The sequence below is a fragment of the Onychostoma macrolepis genome, chromosome 04 (assembly GCF_012432095.1).
Source record: "Onychostoma macrolepis isolate SWU-2019 chromosome 04, ASM1243209v1, whole genome shotgun sequence".
Taxonomy (NCBI): domain Eukaryota; kingdom Metazoa; phylum Chordata; class Actinopteri; order Cypriniformes; family Cyprinidae; genus Onychostoma; species Onychostoma macrolepis.
In genome coordinates this window covers 7,335,068-7,342,928 of record NC_081158.1, presented here as the reverse complement: position 1 = coordinate 7,342,928, position 7,861 = coordinate 7,335,068, and the positions used below count along the sequence as shown (strand labels likewise).

General features: G+C 34.4%; 1 protein-coding gene and 1 long non-coding RNA gene across 3 annotated transcripts in view; one reads left to right on the top strand and one right to left on the bottom strand.

Moving 5' to 3' along the window:
* Positions 1–7,861, bottom strand: part of LOC131538789 (ovarian cancer G-protein coupled receptor 1-like) — a 37,938-nt gene that overhangs the window by 26,946 nt on the left and 3,131 nt on the right. The window contains exon 2 of one of the 2 annotated variants that reach the window (XM_058772910.1): positions 352–446. The gene's annotated coding sequence lies outside the window, so the exon portion shown is untranslated. Of the gene's footprint in view, positions 1–351; positions 2,690–7,861 lie in introns of those variants that run through there. The other variant, XM_058772909.1, reaches the window with a different exon arrangement.
* LOC131538852 (uncharacterized) lies at positions 6,030–6,954 on the top strand. The gene is made up of 3 exons (XR_009270713.1): positions 6,030–6,378; positions 6,496–6,539; positions 6,690–6,954. It is a non-coding gene; the product is annotated as an uncharacterized LOC131538852 (long non-coding RNA).

Below are 7,861 nucleotides of genomic sequence, written 5' to 3'. Positions count from 1 at the left end.
CCTTAAATTATTTTTAAAAATTCTGTAGACCCACTAAATAGTGAAAAAATTATTTCCTTCATATTTGTGTATTGAAAATATTTTGATTGACATTTTAAACTCCCATCTGATTTTCTATATTTAAAAAAAAAAAAAAAAGATCTTTAATTTAATTTGGGCTAGTTAAATTATTTTTGGGCTACCAAAATCTGAAGAGTACCTGCCCGAAGGGCTACCAGGGATTTTGAAATTTTGCGAGCCCTGCGCTCTGAATATTATGTATCATGTCCTTTTATCTTACACTTTTAACCCTATGATTATTCAGGTAGGGTAAGGATAGTCGAATCTAGCTTAATTCCATAAAGCACTCACCCGGCCGCAGGTTGAAGTCCTTCAGTCCTTCAGGTTCAGTCCTGTCTGTGTCTCGCACTCTTCTGTTTCTTCATGGCTTTCGTCTGCTTCACCACCTGTTGAAACATGCTCTCTTCATGGTTGTGGTCATTCTTTGTGGTTGATTTTGTGGAATTCGCTCATAAGCCTGTCTTTCACAACTGTTGCTTAATCTAACAAAGCAAGTTTTGCAACTGCAGGCATCTTTATCTCAAAGCATATGGCATTAACTTAAAACAAGCAAATAACATAACTTTGAAACAGGTCAATAGCAGTATCATTTTTCATATCCAAAACATAGTTTATTTTCCACAGTGTGGAAGTTACTTCCTCGGTCAAATAAGAAACCTGCAAACACATGCTCTGTCTTTCCTGATTCTCTTGCTGCTTTGTGAACTCAGCTGATTTCTTTAGAAATCTGTCTTCATTCCACTCAGTGCTGATAGTAAAAATTAAATTGAACGGACTTTTAATTAATTAACAACAGTACTGCCTTTAGATTTGTTCATCTTTGTTAGATATGTACGGAGCCCCTAAAGGGACATTGGCAAAAAAGAAAATTAAATGAAGACTTTAGCGTGCGCAAGAGAAACTTTTTTGAGCTCAGGCATTACAGTTTCCGGTTGCATCACTTCTGCCATCTTACAAAGAAGAAAACAAGAGCATGCATGTGCATGAATTAGCCTAATTGAGATCTATTTTGGCCTTCAATACTAAAACATTGTTTCTGTTCTTGCATTCGGACACAGATAAATCATTACTGAACAGCATAAGAACAGCTTTTTCTCTCAGGCTATATTCCACCTGAACAATACATAGCCTAACATCTCAGGACTGTCCATCTGTACATAACTTCTGTAAAATAGCACATTCATAATTCTTTCAATTTTGTACATAACCTCCTAAAACATTTGCACATTCATAATTCTATTTTATCTATATTTTTATTACCATATAGTATTTTTTTTTTTTAAATGCATTGTCTATTCTGTTTATTATTAGCCTTATATTTCACTCTATTACCTTAAATTATATGCATGACTACACTCTCTCTGTACTTTCTCCACTGGATGCTCCTGTCACCAAGACGAATTTCTTGTGTTTTTGTGCGTGTAAACACACTTGACAATAAAGCTCTTTCTGATTCTGACATTTAAAACGCATTTTAAGGTCTAGAAGGATTGGTAGCTACAGTATAAAAGCTCAAATTTTAGATTTTGATATGGCAATAGCCTATTGTCCCACATAAAACTTTAAAAGCCAGTCAAATATGTATATAATCGAAAGCGATTATTTATTTTTGATAATTATTACTTTACTTCAGTTTGGTTTTCAATAACTGCTGTTAGTTTCGTTTCATTTTTGTTTTTTATTTCTTTGACATTTTTTTCTTTCTTTCTTTCTTTGCCTAAATGCCTTTATTTTCTTTAAATACAGTTCCTAATACAAATTTTACCGTTTATACAATTTTTCATTTAAACTGATCTAACAAGCATTTTAGAAGTAAAATTAAACATTTAATCGACGCGAAAAGACCGATGCAGATTTCAGATATATATAAACGAGTATTTGTGACCTGTGCTTGCAAAATGAGTCGGAATGCGCACGGACTAATTTTGAGCTATACAGGCAAAAGGAAAAAAAAAGTGAAATGCAGTTTTGGTTGAATTTGAGGTTTTCACAAAAATGAGTTCTTTAAGCCCTCTTATAGCTATCCCAATGCTCCAAATAGTAATTAAACATCTAAAATGATCTTTATTTGTACGTTTTCTGAGAGGAGTACATTTTCTATGCTCGCTTCTGGACGACTGCTGCTTCTCACCACATGTTGTAGGTCTATTGTCGCAAAGAGCAGCATTCCAGCTTTGTGAGTATTCATATGGAATTCTTGATTACATGAGTCCAAACCAGTGAAATATGATTTTCAAACTTATGCTGATGAAAACAATACGATCGCACTGACTGACATTTGCAAAGCGTGTGCATAAGACACGCCTTTCCTCGAGCGCGTGATCTCCCTTATAAAGTACAATTATTGCGAAATATGTATTGACAAGATTCACACAATCATAATCTGTTATGTCTTACATGAACGTTTAGTTAATGGTTGGGGGAATATCTGATGTGTAACACTATATTTGATCTATGCATTACAGTAGGTCTTAATATAGATCTGTCTCAATGTTAATCATACACTATAAAAAAAAAACAACAACTAATTTTACAGAAAATAACCCTAAATTTTTTACAGTAGTTTTCTGTTATTTCAAATTACATTCAAAACTTAGTATAATTACAAACAATATTTGTAAATTAACAACTTGACTGCTATTTTAAGTGTTATTCCATTAATGACAAATTACAGTAATTCTCATTTTTATACAAAAACATTATTGGATTATTTATTCAGTATTTTTTCAGTTTTCTTAAATTATGTACAAATTTACGTAAAATTACAAAAATAATCTGCAATTAAAAAATTTACGTAGTTCAGTATATTAAAGGTTTATGTCCATTCTGTCAATTTAATGTTCTTTTTGTAATTTTAAAGTAAATCTTATTGGTTTTATATTTAGGTGTATTTTTACATTCAAACTCTGTAATTTTATATGGAATATAAAATCAGCCTTAAAATCCACAAATCATGTAACCGTGCAATAAAAAATGTATTGCATTAAAAATGTTTTATTTTTATAAAGAAAAAAAAAATCAGTGAGTGTATTAAGTACAGTCTAATGTTATAAGAGAAATGTAACAGACAGACACGTGTAATCACAAGAATTTATTGCAGAAATGTCAAAAAGCCCCCACCTGAATAGAAAAACAGGTACACACACACACACACACACACACACACACACATGACTACCATGATTTTGCCAAGTATGACCTGTTCCTAAATCAGCATATTTTATTGATCCTGTCTGAAAACATAGTCCCTCTGGCCCTAAACCTAACTAAACCCTAAAATCAGAGGGAAATGACAGGTGGTGAACACTGAATAGCACAGATTCAATGTGAAATCACCATTTGATCAATTAATTAAATGTAACAGCCTACAATTAAAAATAAACAAATAAAAAGACATATTTGTAATCTTTAATTAAGTTAACTATAATTTTTTTTTTTTTTCATTGACTTAGTCGGTGTCGTGTCATAGCTGTGTGGGCAGAGTCAGCATGGGGGAAAACGAATGTTTCCTCCTCATTGGAAAAGCATGGTGTTGACCCAGAATGGTGTACATAAAATCATTTCTGCTGCTCGACAGAGCTGTATTGGGTTGGACTGTCCGTACGGTATCTGTGACTGGACAGACGACCCAACGGAATGGCCAGAGGTGTCGTTTCCCGACACTTTTTGTTACCTGATTGAGTCTCCACAGGCAAGAGACAGCTAACTACAAGCCTATACGTGACGGCTTGTGAAAGTAAACATTGTCGTTTTGTTTTGCTTAATCTTAATAAAGTGATAAAGACTAGAGTAAAAGCCTGTCATACTTTATTTATATATTAAAAATAATTTTAACATTGACAAAACATAGGTAACATTAAAGGTCTACTGAAGTGCCTTGAAATGCACAGCATTGTGTGGTGCGTGCTAAACGTATAGCCTAATAATTTTCACAAATACACGCCGTAAAATAAAAAGATAACATGAAAATATCCCTTTACGAAAATTAACCGTGGTTACAACCAAAAAAACATGGTTATTATAGGTAAACCATGGTTAAAAACAAATCAAACATGTTTTGCTACACTAACCATAGTTTAATCATGGTATTTGTAGTAAAACTGTGGTTATAAGCTACAACTGGTAATAAAAATGCCCAAAAAACCCACGGTTAGCCTAGTCTACATTTACTATAGTAATAACATTGTTAATTTTCATAAGGGATTGTACATAATAATATGAAATAAATGTTTTAATGACATTTACATCACAAAATATCAGGGAGTGACATTTATTTGATGTGAAGGAGGGTTTCTGTAAGCCCCATCAGAACTGGACTAATGACAGGTCATTGAAGGGTAAGTAGTTTATCTGCATATAAATATGAATATTAAGCTTGATATGTTTCATACGTTGTATATCCATAATAACTGCTGTCCGAGTTCTCATGTTGTGTGCTACCCGCTCAGATGTGCTACCTCCGTCAGTTTATTCGGCAGTATATAAATCTTCAGATCGGGTTTTTATTTTTTACTTATTAGAGGTACAGAAGGCCACACAGCAACTTTTCAGCATTGCACCAAGCAAAAATCAATCGAAATCATAACAAAAAGTAAAGATCAAGCGTCTAACAAGGTCTCCGTACATTAATTTGAACGGTTTGTTTTCCCCCACGGCATAAACGGATATGACGTTTTTGTGGGCGTTCCCAGCAATGCCGACCAAATCTGATTTCATGCTATTATGTACTTAAATTGTGCATGAATATTCCCAAAGACTATGACAGTGCGATCTCTGTGTGAGATATGTGATTGTTGTCATATTTTCTATAAAAATCTAAAATACATGTTTGAATTAAAATAAAAATGGATGATAAATACGCCTTTCGTATGGAATTAAATAGCAGGCACTTTGAGTGTCTTGTTCATCATATCATACCGTCTTGACTGCGCTTATTTCACTCCTCCCCTCACTGCAGCCGCCTACTCTCACCTACGTTTCAGGTGAGGCGAGGCGCATCTCAAACAAGCCTAATAGTTGCAACGTTATTTGCTGTCGCTCAGTGTTGCTTTGAGCTGATTGGTTAAGATGACTGTCACTCCGTAATCTGGCCAATGACTAGCGAGCGCGCCGTTTTCCCGGTCAAATTTGAATATACACTTTCACACCAGTGTCTGTTACACCAAGCCAACCGTCGGGCAGTTTTTGTTCGTCAGCCGACTAAGTTTTCTCAGTGTGTTCTGCGCCGTCGGCTGAAGTTGGTCCTCATCAGCTTTTTTTCGGCCGATTCGACATGTTGAATCGGCGTCAGAGCTCGTCGGTTAGTCGGGCGTCGGCTTGGTGTGTCAGGGCAACTTTGGACCCAGACGCTGCCGATGTGAGCCGACCCCGCAGTCTGCTTTCATCGCCACTAGTTTGTTGGCGTCGGCCTGGTGTGTCTGCAGTCTGTTTCGGTCGCTCCTCTAGTAATGGCTTTTATATGTATTATCTGAGTGTTAAATTCATATTTTGAGTGAGTTTGTGTTGTGGGGTGACGATTGAGAACGAATAAACGTGAATATGGACACTTCTACCAGCAGCTAACAGACAAGCAAACTGCAAACGGTAAGTACCTTTTATTAATGTACGTTATAGCCTAATGTTTTATAGTCACATCAAGATACAGTGCATTGAAGTGAGATGCTAATCGCGATTACATATCATATCTCAATGTCCTACCAGTTACTGTGTTTTGTTAGTATGAGCTAATACTGTTAGCTAGGGCTGGGCGATATATGACCATGTCACACAGAAAACCGGTCAAATACAGACAGTCGTCTCAAGATTCACTTGACTTAAACACAGTCGCTAATGTCTGGAGTCAAGATAAACATTCGGGTGGAAACCCGGTGACCTGTCCGTATACTGGATCTGTGCTTTTGGTTCTTAAAGTGGCAGCAGTATAATTTAGCCTAATGTTACCTGCAGTCGGTCATAATTTTAATCAAACAACAAAATAATAAAGAGAAAATGTATTTAACTGGTCTTTGTTCTATTACATTAGTCCTATTGTTTGTAATTTGCTACTTTCATCTTATACATGTGATATACAAGATATATTGTTATTGTAAAGTAAAATTTCCTATATTGTGAAATACAGTTTCCTGTATCGTAAAATAAGTTTTACGATCAAACCCACAAGAAAAAAGTGACAGCACTTTGAAATGAGTAACCTGAGAACACTGTCATGTAAACTCATCTGACAGAGAGGACCTGTAAACGATCCTTGGACTCCTTGGAGAAGAATACTGTATGCAAAACAGGATTTTGGATCAGCTGTGAAGATTTTGTATGGAGCTGGTGAGTACATTTTTGCAAGCCCATGTCTCTGTCAGTAAGCAGACAGTGTTTTATTAAACAAATTAATAATGTGTGTGTGTGTGTGTCTGTGTGTGCTTCCCCCTCATGATCCAGAAGTTTTGGAAATGAAAATCTTCTATACCACATGATCTTCAGAGGAAGTGAGTATTCATGTCTAACACTAATACATATTATATAAACCTATTTTTAAATGAATTTTCACAGTATTTTTCTTCCATGTTTTTAATTTGTTTTAATACCAGACAAAACAGGTGTCTTCTGACATAATCTTTTTTTATTTTTTCCCCCAGCTAATCCAGCTGATTACTGGCAATTTGGAGGAGGACTGCTCTTTGTGTCTGTCATGTCTGGCCATGGACCTTTTGTTGTATGTTTTGCTTTTACTTATTACACTAATATAGCTAGAATTCAGAATTAAAATACATATGTTTGTCTACATATATTACCAGAGCTACAGTGGTGCCCAAAATTATTAGAACACTAGTATTTATTTTATACCAGTTAAAAAATGGTTTTAAGTCAGTTATTTCTATCTTTTGCTGTAGTGTGTCAGTAGGAAATATCAGTTTACATTTTCAAACATTCATTTTGCCATTAATTGTAATAACCCAGTGAGATTTTTGTTTGCACAAGGAGTGTAAAAATGTAAACTGATATTTCCTACTGACACACTACAGCAAAAGATAGAAATAACTGACTTAAAATCATTTTTTAGCTGCTGAAAATACTAGTGTTCTAATCATTTTGGACACCACTGTATATGGAGCCCACAGGAGTCAGTAGAATATTGTGGATTAATATAAAACTTATGTTATGTACTCATGACCTCATCATGAGAGTAACCCTAACTGATAAGATAGAAATGCAAATTTTAGGTTTTCAATTCCTCCTGGGGGCTCTGAAGAAATGTTTATGAAGAATTCATTGATAATGTTATTTTACATCTGAATAATAAAATTGCTTGGCAATCTTGTACATATTTTAGTTTTTTTTTTAGTTTTTTTTTTTTTTCAGTTTAAAAGAACTATTTCACTTCCAGAATAAAGATTTGCTGATAATTTATTCACCCCCATGTCATCCAAGATGTTCATGTCTGTCTTTTTTCTGTCGAAAAGAAATTAAGGTTTTTGAGGAAAACATTCCAGTTGACTCCCACTGAAGTCCACTATGTGGAGAAAAATTCTTTAATTTCTCAAAAACTTCAATTTCTTTTTGACTGAGTAAAGAAAGACATGCACATCTTGGATTACATGGGGGTGAGTAAATTATCAGGAAATAGTTATTCTGGAAGTGAACTTGTCCTTTAAGTTGAATATATTTAATTCAACATTTTTATGAAACTGTTCTATGTTCTTCACCAGTACAGTATTTTAAATGTAATTGTGCTCTATTTCTTTAAAAAAAAAAGTAAAATTAAAATTTTTTATGGCATCTGTACAGACTTTGTATTTTGTCTTCTAAA